This window comes from Hevea brasiliensis, chromosome 15 (genome assembly GCF_030052815.1).
Source record: "Hevea brasiliensis isolate MT/VB/25A 57/8 chromosome 15, ASM3005281v1, whole genome shotgun sequence".
Lineage (NCBI taxonomy): Eukaryota > Viridiplantae > Streptophyta > Magnoliopsida > Malpighiales > Euphorbiaceae > Hevea > Hevea brasiliensis.
Window position 1 is genome coordinate 70,857,574 of NC_079507.1, and position 15,166 is coordinate 70,872,739.

At 30.4% G+C, this 15,166-nt stretch overlaps 1 long non-coding RNA gene across 1 annotated transcript; it reads left to right on the forward strand.

The window, feature by feature from the left end:
• Positions 1-1,329: 1,329 nt before the first annotated feature.
• LOC131173863 (uncharacterized) lies at positions 1,330-3,339 on the forward strand. The gene is made up of 3 exons (XR_009144171.1): positions 1,330-1,754; positions 2,499-2,555; positions 3,131-3,339. It is a non-coding gene; the product is annotated as an uncharacterized LOC131173863 (long non-coding RNA).
• Positions 3,340-15,166: the final 11,827 nt, after the last annotated feature.

Genomic DNA, 15,166 nt, shown 5'->3' on the forward strand with positions numbered 1-15,166 from the left:
AGGATCAGCCATAAGCCTCTACCTTTTTACATTAGTTTTAGATGAATTGACAAAACATATACAAGAGAGTATTCTTTAGTGCATGATGTTTGCGGATGATATTGTTCTGATAGATGAGACATGAGAATGAGTCAATAGAAAGCTAGAGCTTTGGAGAAGTACTCTAGAGTCAAAGGGTTTTAAGTTAAGTAGAACGAAGACAGAATACATGCATTACAAGTTCAGTGAAGGCCAAACTGGTGATAGGGAAGGAGTTAGTTTGAATGGAGTGGTACTGTCCCAAAGTAATCACTTTAAATATCTAGGCTCAGTCCTTCAAGTAGATGGGGGATGTGAGGAAGATGTTAGCCATAGGATTAAAGCCGGATGGTTGAAGTGGAAACGTGCCACGGAAGTTTTATGTGATCATAAGATTCCCAATAAGTTGAAAGGAAAATTTTATCGTACAGCCATACGACCGGCTATGTTATATGGTAGTGAGTGTTGGGCACTGAAAGAGTCATATGTGTCTAAGATAAGAGTTGCAGAGATGAGAATGTTAAGGTGGATGAGTGGCCATACTATACTAGATAAAGTCCGTAATGAGAGTATTAGAGAAAAGGTAGGCGTGGTGCCAATTGAAGATAAGTTGAGAGAAGGGAGATTGAGGTAGTTTGGTCATGTGAAGCGTAGATATATGGAGGCTCCAGTTAGACAAGTAGAGCACATTAGGTTAGATGATAGAAAGAAAAAAATTGATAGACCTAAATTGACTTGGAGGAGAGTAGTACAACATGACTTAGAAGCATTACACATTTCTGAGGATTTAACCGAAAATCGTTTAGAGTGGAGAAAGCGAATCCATATAGCTAACCCCAAATTTTTGGGATAAAGGTTTAGTTGAGTTGTATATATTTTAATTTTAATACATGAAAATAAAACAATATATTAAATTTATTATTAATTATTTTATTTTATTTTAAACCTTTTTAATGAAAATTTCATAATAAAAAAATATATCAATGTAATAAAAATATTAATTAAAAATATAAGATTGTAACAACCAGAAAAAAAAAAATCAGATTTGACTTTGGCGTGTGACAGTGGATTTCCATTGTCACAGCCAAAGTTTTTATTAAAAAAAAAAAAAAAAAAACTTCAAAAAATCGGGAGGAGGAACCCCCCCACCCCCCCCCCCATTCTCTCTTTTCTCTCCTCTCCTTCCCTCTCTTCTTCTTCTTTCTTTTTCCGGTGACCGGCTGGCGACCTCCCGAGCAGCTCTCCACCTGGCCGGTGACCCTCCGGCAACGGCCAGACACCAAAAACGGCGGCAAGAGAGGGAGAAGAGAGAGAAAACGCGTGCACAGTGGGCAGCGGCTTTCCGGCGCGATTCCGGCTTCATCCGACGTCCGATCGAGGTGATTCAAGTGGCGTTGGAAAGCTTGTTCCGAGACCTTTCTTTTGATACGAATTTTGCAACAAATGGAGGTCGGATGAGTGAGATATGGAGGAGAGAAGTTTCGGGTTTTTCAAGCTTTTTCGTCAGATCTACGAAGATCCGACCGTTGGATCGACGATCCGAGACCACTTATGGACTGAGGAAGAGGAGAGGAACATGGTGGTATGACCAGATCCGGCAAATGTCACCGGCGACCGGCGGCCGGCCACCGTGCGCGGTGGTTCCGGCGGTGGCTTCGGTGGGCTATGGAGATGATTCAACTTCCAGAGGCGTCCTCGTAAATTTTTGAAATTTTTGAGACACAGATAAACTTCGGGTAAGACTATTTTCATTATTTCGCTGTCTGTGGAGCATAAATACAGTGTTTCTTAAACAGGAAAAATTGGAGAAAAATTCTAAGAAAAATATATGATGAAAGTAAAATTATTTGGAGATATTCTATGGTGTTAGTTGAATTTTTGAGTGATTGTAGAATATTTTTGAGAAATATGGATGGATTTTAATTAGATTTTTAGCATATGGACATATAAGATTGTTTGAAATTAAGATATTTAAATTTTATATGATTGGTTGAAGCTTGAGGATGGAGGTTTAAATATGTGAATATTAAATTGGGTTGAATTAAGAATATGTTAGTTGTTGGAAACTTATAAAATTGAGTAAAATTATTGAATAAAATATTCATGGGTGATTAGAAAATTATAATTCATTTTGCAATAGCCTTATAATATTATTAAGGACCGCGGGGTAAAATTTTAGAATTTTTAGAGCTTGTTTGAGTGGATTTTTAAAAAAAATGTCAATTGTAGGGACTAAAACGTAATTTTTAAGATTTTGAGTATTGTCTGATTTGGAGGGCCCATGAGAGGCCATGTGATATTGATGAGATGTGGTTGTGGAAATTGAGAATTTAGAAGTGTTATTTGAGCCTTTTTGCAGGTTGGGTAGGTCCCAGGTATAAGGGAAACTCTGCCGGATTTCCGGCATGAATTAGGCTGTCTATTGTCTCTTTAGAGTTTTATCTTAACTTAATACTAATAATTTAAAATTTAATTATTAGGTGATCGAGGTCAGCTATTTTTCTGTATCCAGCAGCCACAATAGTCATCGGTGTACTGTGAGTAAAATATTAATTTTAATTGTAATTTCACTATTATTGTATGTTCAAGCATACCCATGCATCGCTTATATGCATGTATCTATGTAGATAAACTTTAGGCACGATTTATGTTGCATTCATAACTGTGAAAGTGCCATGTATGTTGTTGTGGTAATTTGGAGCAGTGTGCGTGCGTTGGCGTGCGTGTGATGTGGTGTGGACTATGGATAGGACGGGTAGACACGGCTTGAGATCTTCGCTGGGACCCGGTCCTTCGGGGTAGACACGGCTTGAGTTCTTCGCTGGGACCCCGATTTGGTTATTAAGTGGAAGTCCGAGCTGAGTTCTTCCCTGGCACAGTTGGAATTAAGAGAGCTGTATAGGGGATCAGCTCCCATATATATATTATGATTGATATTACCGGGTGTGTGAGTGCTCCAAATTACCTTTTTGATGTTATGATGTGAAATTATTGCTGGTGTTACATTTCACTCTACATGGTGCATTAGTTTTAGATAGTTATAGAGATTATGGTTAAAATTGATATTTTACTCTCTGAGTCGAACGCTCACTCCTGTTCAATATTTTTCTAGGCCACAGGAGGAGTTATTTTACAGAGCAACCTGTTTTCTTCCTCGCAGGTTTAACGTCGATTATTTAATTGTTTTACTATCTTTTCTAAATTTAAAAATCTAGAACTCCGCATGTGTTAGTAATAGTATGGACCTTGTTAGAAATTGTGTTAATTTAAATTTTTGAGATTAATAAATGAAGATTTGTATGGTATTTAAACCGTTTGTAAATGAGGTCATAGGGTTTAGCTGGGCTCCCCTGATTTTAGTTTCTAAAAATTTCTGGGCTAAGTTGGCTCGAAATGAAATATAACAGTTTGATTTAAATTATTTTATATGCATATTGGGCCTAAATTGTTGGCCTGGTTATGGATTTGAGGAATAGTTATGCTTACTACGGGCTCGGGGGCTTTAAGCTGGCCCAGGTCCTAGTGTCGGTCTGGCCCATAGGTTGGGTCGTGACAAATCTCCATACAAATCTTCATCCGATTCGAGGCGATTCCGGTGGCGTTGGAAAGCTTGTTCCGAGAGCTTTCTTTTGATACCAATTTTGAAGCAAATGGAGGTCGGATGAGTGAGATATGGAGGAGAGAAGTTTCGGATTTTTCAAGCTTTTTCGTCAGATCTACGACGATCCGACCGTTGGATCGACGATCCGAGACCACATATGGATTGAGGAAGAGGAGAGGAACATGGTGGTATGATCAGATTCGGCAAATGTCGGTGGTGGCCGACCACCGTGCGGTGGTGGTGCGTGATGGCGATGAGCTATGAAGATGGTTCAACTTCGAAGCTTCCTCATAAATTTTTGGAATTTTGAGACACAGATAAACTTGGGTAAGACAATTTTTATTATTTCTCATGTCTGGAGCATAAATACAGTGTTTCTTAAACAGGAAAAATTGGAGAAAAATTCTAAGAAAAATATATGATGAAAGTAAAATTATTTGGAGATATTCTATGGTGTTAGTTGAATTTTTGGGTGATCGTAGAATATTTTTGAGAAATATGATGGATTTTAGTTATATTTTTAGCATGTGGGCATATAAGATTAATTGAAATTAAGATAATTAAATTTTATATAATTGGTTGAAGCTTGAGGATGGAGGTTTAAATATGTGAATATTTAATTGGGTTGAATTAGGAATATGTTAGCTGTTGGAAACTTATGGAATCGAGTAAAATTCTTGAATAAAATATTCATGGGTGATTAGAAAATTACAATTCATTTTGCAATAGCCTTATAATATTATTAAGGACCGCGGGGCAAAATTTTAGAATTTTTAGAGCTTGTTTGAGTGGATTTTTGAAAAATGTCAATTATAGGGACTAAAACGTAATTTTTAAGATTTTGAGTATTGTCCGATTTGGAGGGCCCAGGAGGGGCCATGTGATATTGATGAGATGTGATTGTGGAAATTGAGAATTTAGAAGTGTTATTTGAGCCTTTTTGCAGGTTGGGTAGGTCCCAGATATAGGAGAAACTCACGGATTTAGGCATGAATTAGTATCTATTGCCTCTTTAGAGTTTTATTTTGAGTTAGTACTAATAAATTTATAATTTAATTATTAGGTGATCGAGATCAACTATTTTCCGCATCCAAAGCCCACAATAGTCGACGTGTAATCGTGAGTAAAATATTAATTTTAATTGTAATTTCGATATTATTATATGTTCAGCATGCCCATGCATCACTTATATGCATATATTTATGTAGTTAAACTCTAGGCACGATTTATGATGCATTGATAATTGTTAAAGTGCCATGATGTTGTTGTGGTAATTTGGAGCAGTGTGCGTGCGTTGGCGTGCGTGTGATGTGGTGTGGACTATGGATAGGACGGGGTAGTCACGGCTTGAGTAATTCGCTGGGACCCTCGATTTGGTTATTAAGTGGAAGTCCGAGCTTGAGTAATTCGCTGGCACCAGGTTGGATTTAAGAGAGCTGTATAGGGGATCAGCTCCCATATGTTATGATTGATACTACAGGGTGTGTGAGTGCTCCAAATTACCTTTTTGATGCTATGATGTGAATATGATGTTGATGTTGCATTTCACTCTACAGGGTGCATTAGTTTCAGATAGTTATAGAGATTATGGTTAAAATTGATATTTTACTCTCTGAGTCGAACGCTCACTCCTGTTCACCATATTTTTCCAAAGCTGAGGAGGAGACATTTTTGAATAACTGTCCCTTTCCTCTCAAAGTTATGAAAAGATTACTTAATTGTATTATTATTCTCTAAATTTGTAATTTAGGACTCCGCATGTGCTAGTAGTAGCATTAAGCCTATCAGAGACTGTATGAATTCAAGTTTTCATATTAATAAATGAAAAGAAAAAAAAAATTTATGAGTTTTAAATGGTTATAAATGAGGTAATAGGGTTGAGCTGGGCTCCCCTGGTTTTAGTTTTCTGAAAAGTTCTGGGCTAAGTTGGCCCAAAATGAAATTATAACAGTTTAATTTAAATTATCTTATATGTATATTGGGTCTAAATTGTGGGCCTGGTTATGGATTTGAGGAATAGTTAGGCTTACTACGGGCCTCGGGGGCTATGACCTCGAATCGGATGAAGCCGGAATCGCGCCGGAAAGCCGCTGCCCACTGTGCGCGCGTTTTCTCTCTCTTCTCCCTCCCTTGCCGCCGTTTCTGGTGGTTATGGCCGTCGCCGGAGGGTCGCCGGCCGGTGGGGAGCTGCTTGGGACGTCGCTGGCCGGTCACCGGAGAAAGGAAGAAGAAGAAGAAGAAAGGGAAGGAGAGGGAAAGAAGAGAAATGGGGGGGTCCTCCTCCCGTTTTTCTTTTGAATTTTTTTTTTTTTTTTTTTTTTTTTTATAAAAATGGCTGCTGTGACAGTGGGAAAACCCACTGTCACACGCCAATTCCCATCAATCAATTTTTTTTTTTTTTTTTTTTAAGGGTTGTTACATATATATTTTGTGATAAATACCATTACTTCTAATAGAAAAGTTCCTATAAAAATATTACTTATTACAACATTAAAAAATAATTATTAAATAATTTATAATTTACATACACATAATTAGGAAATTAATTAAATAATTAATTAATAAAAATAGAAAAAATTTAATGATATTAATACAAATTTTTTATTCACACACACACACACACACACACACACACACACACACATATATATATATATATATATATATATATATATATATATATATATTAAAAGCATATTAAAATAAAATAATATTAAAGTAAATTTAAATTTATTGATATACAAAATGGAGAGAGCAAAACTTTTAACTTTTTGTAATATAATTTTAAATTATTTTTATTATTTTAAGTTATATAATTCTTAAATTTTTATAATAAAATGAGATATTAAAACAATTAAATAAGAAATTTATAGAAATGTAATAATAAATAATTTTTTTAATCATGAAAATTGAGATAATAATAATAATAAAGATAATTAACAGAATAAAAAATAATAAATAAAAAGAAAAAAAAAACTAAATACTTAACATAATAGACAATAATTACTATAATTATAAATGATAATTTTTATATATTAATTGCCACTTAGCAACATTAAGAGTAAATCTATCCACATGGTAATGCCAAAAAAAAAATCTAATTGCTTCATGTATATAGATAGAAATTTTTTTTTTATTTTAAGGTATATAATTATTCAATTTTTATAATAAATGAAATATTAAAACTTTGTATAAGAAATTTATAGAAATGTAATAATAAATAACTTTTTTAATCATTTAGTTATGAAAATTAAGATAACAATAGAAATAATAAAGATAATTAAAAGGAAAAACAAAATTAAATAAAAAGAAAGAATGAAATACTTAACATAATAGATAATAATTACTATAATTATAAATGATAATTTTTATATATTAATTGCCACTTGGCAACATTAAGAGTAATCTATCCACATGGTAACGCCAAAAAAAAATCTAATTGCTTCATGTATATAGATAGAAATTTTTTTTATTTTAAGGTATATAATTATTCAATTTTTATAATAAATGAAATATTAAAACTTTGTATAAGAAATTTATAGAAATGTAATAATAAATAACTTTTTTAATCATTTAGTTATGAAAATTAAGATAACAATAGAAATAATAAAGATAATTAAAAGGAAAAACAAAATTAAATAAAAAAAATAATGAAATACTTAACATAATAGACAATAATTACTATAATTATAAATGATAATCTTTATATGTCAAATAAAAAGAAAGAATGAAATACTTAGCATAATAGACAATAATTACTATAATTATAAATGATAATCTTTATATGTTAAGTGTCACGTGGCAATACCAAGAATAAATCTATCCACATATAGTAATACCAGGAAAAATTTTATTTACTATATATAGATGATAAATTTATAGAAATATAATAATAAATAAAATTTTTAATCATTTAGTCATAAAAATTAAGGTAACAATAACAATAATAAAGATAATTAAAAGAAAAAATGATAATTAAATAAAAAATATTAAATACTTAACATAATAAATAATAATTACTATAATTATAAATTATAATCTTTATACGTTAAATATCACATGACAGCACAAACAGTAAATCTATTCACATCTCAACACAAAGAAAAATTTATGCCTTTACACACACATATATATATATATATATATATATATAATACTTTTTAAAATATTTTTTAATTTTATTAAATTACTTTTTATTTATCTTAATTAAAAAAGATATGATATGATAAGAAGAGCTTGAAAAAATTATACAAATAATTATTGTATTTAATAGATATAAGAGTCAAATTAAAAAAAAAAATTAATATTCCTTACTATTCTAAAAGTGATATATAATTATGGATAAAACAACTAAAAAATACAAAAATTAATGGAGGGAGTAATTTATATAAGACTATTTATAACTTAATTTTCATCAATAATTTATATATTTCTTGATAAAATTTAATAGTCCTAAAAAGTATTTAATCACATTTTATTTAACAGTTAATACTTTAAAATCTATGTAAAAATATTATTTATTTTTATATAAAGAAATTCATATGAAGAAATCTCTAAACAATATTAATTTTACATGAAAATATAAGATTAGGGCTAACCATCGTAGTTATAGTTAACATAGCAATCTCAAAATAAATTATGAATTAATTACAATTTAATATCATATATTAAATTACTGCATTCAGTAAAGGTTAGACTAAAAAAAAAAAAAAGATGAAAACTAGCTATAAATATATTGAAATTATTATTTTTCATTTTAATTTAAGTACAAATTGATTTATTGATGATTATTAATTGAATTTCTAATTATGATTTACTAAAATGGAGAATCAATATGTAGCTTTAATTTTATTTTTAGTTTTTGAATATATAGTTTAATTAATTGATATATATATATATATATAATTAAATTATTATAAAATATCTTAAATAAAATTACTGTTTTATTATATAATTTATCGACTAACATACTCTCCATATATATGCATAAGAAAGCAATGAGAAATTTAGAGCGGAAAGATAACATTGTTAGAGAGAGAAAGACATAAAGTCTCTGTACCATTTATTTGAAGACTCAGTAGTTATCCCAAAAGAGGAAAATTAACGATGATGATAGATTGAGAATTCAAAACTCGAAATTTAATAGTGATTGAGAATAGGAGCACACTAAAGTACCTAAGCTCACCATTAAATTTAGGCAAGCTCCTTTATTTAATATAAAAGTACAGATAATACAAATTAAATTTTAAAATATGTTAAAAATTATTAATTGGTTCTTATTTCTTTTTTAAATAAGAATTTTTTTTTTAGTTTCATTAATAGTTTTTCTATCTAAATTAACAATAATTTAAAATAATTATATTAATTAAATTTCATTTTTTAATAAAATAATTATTTTAATGATATTTTTAATTTAAATAATAATTTATTTAAAAATTTAAAAATCATATTTTAATTAACTATTTTTAGTATTTTATATTTAAATAATTAAATATTTAATTATACATATATGTTATGTAATTGTACAATTATATAATATTTAACTATAATTATTCCGAAATTTTACCCTTGATTAATTGAATAATTGCATTTTTAAAATTATATATTTTTTAATTATATTTTGATCGTTCTTTTATAAGTGATAATTAGCATTTAAAGCAAAAAAATAAAAATAAGTAGATTACGCAAATAACTTTTTAATTATAAAAAAATCCACCAAAAAATAAAATAAATATATGATTGGTATTCTTGCTTGTGTAAATTAAATTGAGGATACCCTCATCCACTAAATATTATAATTTATTTAATATTTAATTTTCAATTTTGTTTATTCCTTATTACATTTATTTCGTTGTGAATAATATATCTTAATTATATGTTCATATATTCATAAATCATATAAAATTACATGTTTTTTTTTTTTTCAAAAAACTATAGACCTAATAGAATACGTGTACGAATGTAAATGCATGAATTTTTAAAAATCCAAGTGGAAGGGAAAAAATCAAACATAATAAAAAATATGAGGAATGCTAGTGAAGTGACTGTCCAACACTTTTCATTTTATTGATTGGAGAGTATTTATTATATTAAAAGGTAATGCGTTATTTTTATTCAAAGAAATTAATTATAAGAGAGGAAAAAAATGTATTAATAAATTATCTAACAATATAATAAATATTCTCCGATTAATAGGATAAAGAGTGTTGGACAATCACTTAAGATTTATCATTTTTTTTTATTATTTTCATTTTTTTTTCCTTACACTTGGATTTTAAAAAATTCAGGCATTTACATTCCTACATGTATTCTCAAGTGCTTATTACTAACATTTCTCTATCAAGTATTTAAACTAATTAAGACTTTAAAAATTAATTTATGTTCACAGTTGACTACAATAATTGGACTCTTTAATGTTTGTGTTTTCTTGTAGCTTTATATTTGTTTTTCTTAAAAAAGTATCTATTTTTAAAATCTCTTAGCAGTCTGTTATGTATTTTACACACACACATATAAATATAAATATAAATATATATATATATATATATATATATATATATGATTTTCAATATAATTTTTTCTTATTATAAAGCAAACTAAGTAAAGATATTTATATTTTCAATAAAAAAATATACATTTTAAAATAATTAAATATTAAATAATGAAAATACACAAAAAACATACAAATACGAGAGAAAAAGTAACGGTGAATCTTCCTTTTAATTTATTTTGGCAATATTAATGATTGAGCTAATTTTTACCAGTGTCTCTTGATTTTTGAATTTGTTATACTTTTATCTCTATCTTTAGTTTTTATCATAAAATTTATCAACTTTGAAATTTATTATACTTTAATTCCTTAATTTTCAAAGTTGTTACATTTTCGTCCTTTAACTTTTAAAGTTGTTATATTTTCGTTCTTCATTTTCAATTTGTTCTCATATCTCTGACCAATCTTATACATAGCAATGCTACAGTGTAAAATAAAAAGAAATTTTAAAAAAATGTGAAATTCATATATATATATATATATATATATATATATATCTCATGCGCTCTCTTATCACTATCCCTATCTGTCCTTTATATCGATGAAAACAAAAGTTAAATCAGTCTCTACTCCCCCATGCTTCCTCTTGCCACTCTCACTCTCTATCTACCATATCGATGAAAATAAAGAGTAAATCGCTATTTATTCCCTCCCTTTTCAAACCAAAAAGAAAAAGTCCTTAAAATAATGTTTTAGGGTTCATTTTCTAGTTTATTACAAGTTCAGAGAAATTCGATCGTCCCTTAATTTAGGTAGTTATTTCATTGTTTGGGGGACTTTTCTTTTTAGTTTGAGAATAAAGAGAATAGAGAGTGATTACTTTTTGTTTTCTTTGATGTAGTAGATAGAGAGTGAGAGTGATAAGAGAAAGCACGAGGGAGTAGAGAGTGAATTACTTTTTGTTTTCATCGATATAGAAGACAAAGAGGGAGAGTGATAAGAGAGAGTATGAGGATAATTAGATAGATAGAGAGATAGAGAGATAGAGAGAGAGAGAGAGAGAGAGAGAGAGAGAGAGAGAGAGAGGTGATATAAATCTTATATGCAACATTTTTCAAAAATTAAGGGACTACGGATAAAATTAACCTAATTTCATAACGGTGCATATCCATGTGCTTCTTTGTTTTATGTGGCATTTTATTTTAAAAAAATGAAAAAAAAATCATTTAAGTTTTAAGAAAGTCAATTTAGCCCTTAAATAAATTTTATATAATGCAAATGAATTAAATATTGTTTTATTTTTTAAATTAAAAAAAATGATTAAAAAAATCAACAATAAAAGATCAATAAAACAATTCCCACCAAAACCAATATAATAGCAACATTGAAAACTAATCAATAGCCAAAATGAAAAATCAAAACCAACAAAATTAAATACCAACTAAGATCTGGAATATTTTCAAATATATAACTAATAAATCTTGATAAATATTAGGATCAAAATATATAAATTCACACTATAACATGAGAATCAAGTAATTTTTGTTTGTTTTCAATTTTGATTGTATTGAAAAATTATCTCTTAATTGCTCAATTACCATATTAGTGCTAATTACTATAATTATCATATTATATGAAGATTTTGTATTAATTCCCCTTCTTTTATTGCTTGGATATGAGAGTTATTGGAAAAATATATATATAAAAAAACAGTAGTAAAAGGAAAAGATGACTTGTATTTTTTTAGATGAGTTGTCACAATTGAAAACACTCATAAATAATCATCCAAAAAATAGATAAAAGAAAATAATATTTAAAAATTAAATAATAATTTATATTAAAAATAAATTAAATAGAAAATTATAAATAATTTTCTAAATGTAAAAAAAAAAATTAAAAAGAGTCAAATTATGAATGACACTAACTCTAAATGTTGTATACATCATTAGCCACTAGATCCAAATGCTGTGTACATCATTGTATGCACATTTTATATTTTTTTTAAGAGAAAAGAGAAATGCATACCCTTTCCTAGTTACCAATTTAGCTCTAAATGTTGTATGCGTTATTAATTACCCTTTGGTTTAAATGTTATGTTGTGTCACTACATGTATGCGCATCTTATATTTTTAAGGAGTAAAGAGAAATGCATATCCCTTCCTAGTTACTAATTTAGCTCTAAATATGGATACATCATTGACAACTACTGAGTTTAGATGCTGTGTGTGTGTCGCTGTATGCATATTTTATGTTTTTTAAAGAGGAAAGTGAAATGTATCACTCTTCTCGTTTTCAATTTAATTTTAAATGTTGCATATATCATTGACCATCCTTATGTTCAAAATATTGTATGTGTCACTAAACACCTCTAGATTTAAATGCTGTGTGTGTCACTACTGTAATACCTCTAATTTTTAAATTTATTATTTTATGGGTAACTATTAATATTTTATTTTATTTAAATTTTAGAAAAATTATTTGAAATTTGTTCGAATTTTGAAATCGGGTTTGATTTTTTAAAAATATAAAACTTTGATGATTTTTAAAAAATTAATTTAAAGACCATGTGACAAAACTAAAAATATATTTAGATTTTACTAATTTTTTTGAGTTTTTTAGAATTTTTTTCCCAAGACAGAATAAAAATTCAATTTTGGGTATCCTGAATCTAACCGGGTCGAAGCAGCCAAATCGAACCGGCCTTTTCTTTTTCTTCCCTCTTCTCACTCGCGCGCCGGACACCTTCTTTTCTCTCTTCGTTTTCTCTCTCCTCCCTCCTCCCCTCGCCGGCTAGCCACCACCTTAGCCTTCCCCGGTTACCGGCGCACCCCCAGGACTCCTCATCGCCGCCGGCCGACACCCCAGCTGGCCGGAAAGTCGCGCCACAGTTCCCCCTTTGCGCGCGTGACTCTTCATCTTCCTGGCCCGATTTCGGCCATTCCGGCCACCAATTAGACCGGGTCTTGACATATCTACACCTCGAGAGCTTTCCATAGACACCAAGAACACAAAAATCTATCTAGCGGTTTGTCCAATTTTTATCCAGGAAGTTTTAGTTCATTTTGATTTTTGGGCTAGATTTCTCGAAAACCGTAAACCCTATAAAAAATCTGAGAGTACCGGAGTGCTCAACTCGACGAGAGCTTCGCAGCAATACCCATTTCGAATTTTTTCGACACCATTTTCCGGTAGGTCCTCCGAAACTTCACTGTTTTTTTCCAAGCATAAAATGAGTTTAGAAAATTCCGTAAAAATTATATACTAACCCCCGTGTTGTAGGCTTTCAGTAGGTACCTTCAATTTGCGAAAATACAATAGTTGCTCAGGTCTATAATTTCAGCCCGAGCAGGTAGACTACCGAAAAAGTTTCAGAATTGAGTCAAAATTATAGGCTATCCCATTATTTTCAGACATTCCGGACACGTCCCCAAGGTCAGAATTAGCATAGGTAAACCCAAACCCTACTTTTTCTTAATTATCTAGTGTCTGATTTTGATTAAAAATCTATAAAATATTCGTGATAGGTTAAAAAAATATAATTCATTTTGCATTAGCGTAATAATATTGCTAAGGATCCCGGGACAAAATTTTAAAATTTTTAGAGCTAGAGATGATTTCGCTAGCCCCCGCATTTGGTTAATCAAGCGAAAGTCCGGCTTGAGAGACACTCGCTGGCAGAGGTTGGATTAAGAGAGCTGTATAGGAGATCAGTTTCCATATATGTACTATTTGAACATTACTGGGTGTATGAGTGCTTGCCTTTTTGCTGTTATGATGTGATATGTATGAAAATTTTGATGGTGTTGCATTCCACTCCTTAGGATGCATTAGCTCTAGGTAGCTATAGAAATTATAGTTAAAATTGGTATTTTATTTTCTGAGTCGAACGCACACTCCTGTTCATCTTATTTTTCCAGGCTACAGGATGATTACTTGTTGTGACTAATCTACTCATCTTCTTCACAGGTCAATTAGTAATATCTAATGTATTTTGTACAATTTAGTCAAATTTTAGACTCCGCATGTGTTAGGAGTATTTTAATCAATTTGGGATTGTAATATAATATTATGTTGAATTTGTAAGAACATTAAATGCATGCATGACTGGATTGGATGAGGGAGCTAAGCTCTCATTGGATTTCATGATATTATGAGTATGTGGAGGGTGAGCTGAGCTCTCTAAATTGTCACGACCCAACTTATGGGCCGGACTGGCACTTGGACCTGGGCCAACCTAAAGCCCCTAAGGCTCGCAGTAAGCCTAACTATTCCTTAACCTAACTCTAAGGCCCATTGGGCCCAATTTCAAGAATTCAACCGGACAGAGTCCGACCATAAAATGGACATTTTAACGGGGAGTTTTTGACTCACCCGACCTGTAAACATAATATATAATCAATTGGGGAGTTCAAATCACCCTCCACATACTCATAACAACAGAAAAATAAATGGGAGCTCAGCTCCCTCATCCAGCCCAACACACAAGCATAAAATAATAAGTTTACAAGTCTAAAATGACAATTTATATTACAGACCCAATTCAAATAAATATTTCTAACACATGCGAAAATTCTAAGAGTTAACAGGTTTATACAAACATTAATAAATGACCTGCGAGGGAGAAAAGCAGGTTAACCTCAAAAATATCCTCCTGTGGCCTGGAAAAATATTGAACAGGAGTGAGCGTTCGACTCAGAGAGTAAAATATCAATTTTAACCATAATCTCTATAACTATCTAAAGCTAATGCACCCTGTACAGTGAAATGCAACATCAGTAATATTTTCATATCATAACAGCAAAAAGGTAATTTAGAGTATTCACGCACCCAGTAATGTCAAATCATAAATATATGGGAGCTGATCCCCTATACAGCTCTCTTAAATCCAACCTGTGCCAGCGAAGAACTCAAGCCGGACTTTCGCTTAATAAACCAAATCGGGGTCCTAGCGAAGAACTCAAGCCGTGACTACCCCGAAGGACCGGGTCCCAGCGAAGATCTCAAGCCGTGTCTACCCGTCCTATCCATAGCCAACACCACATCACACGCACGCCAAC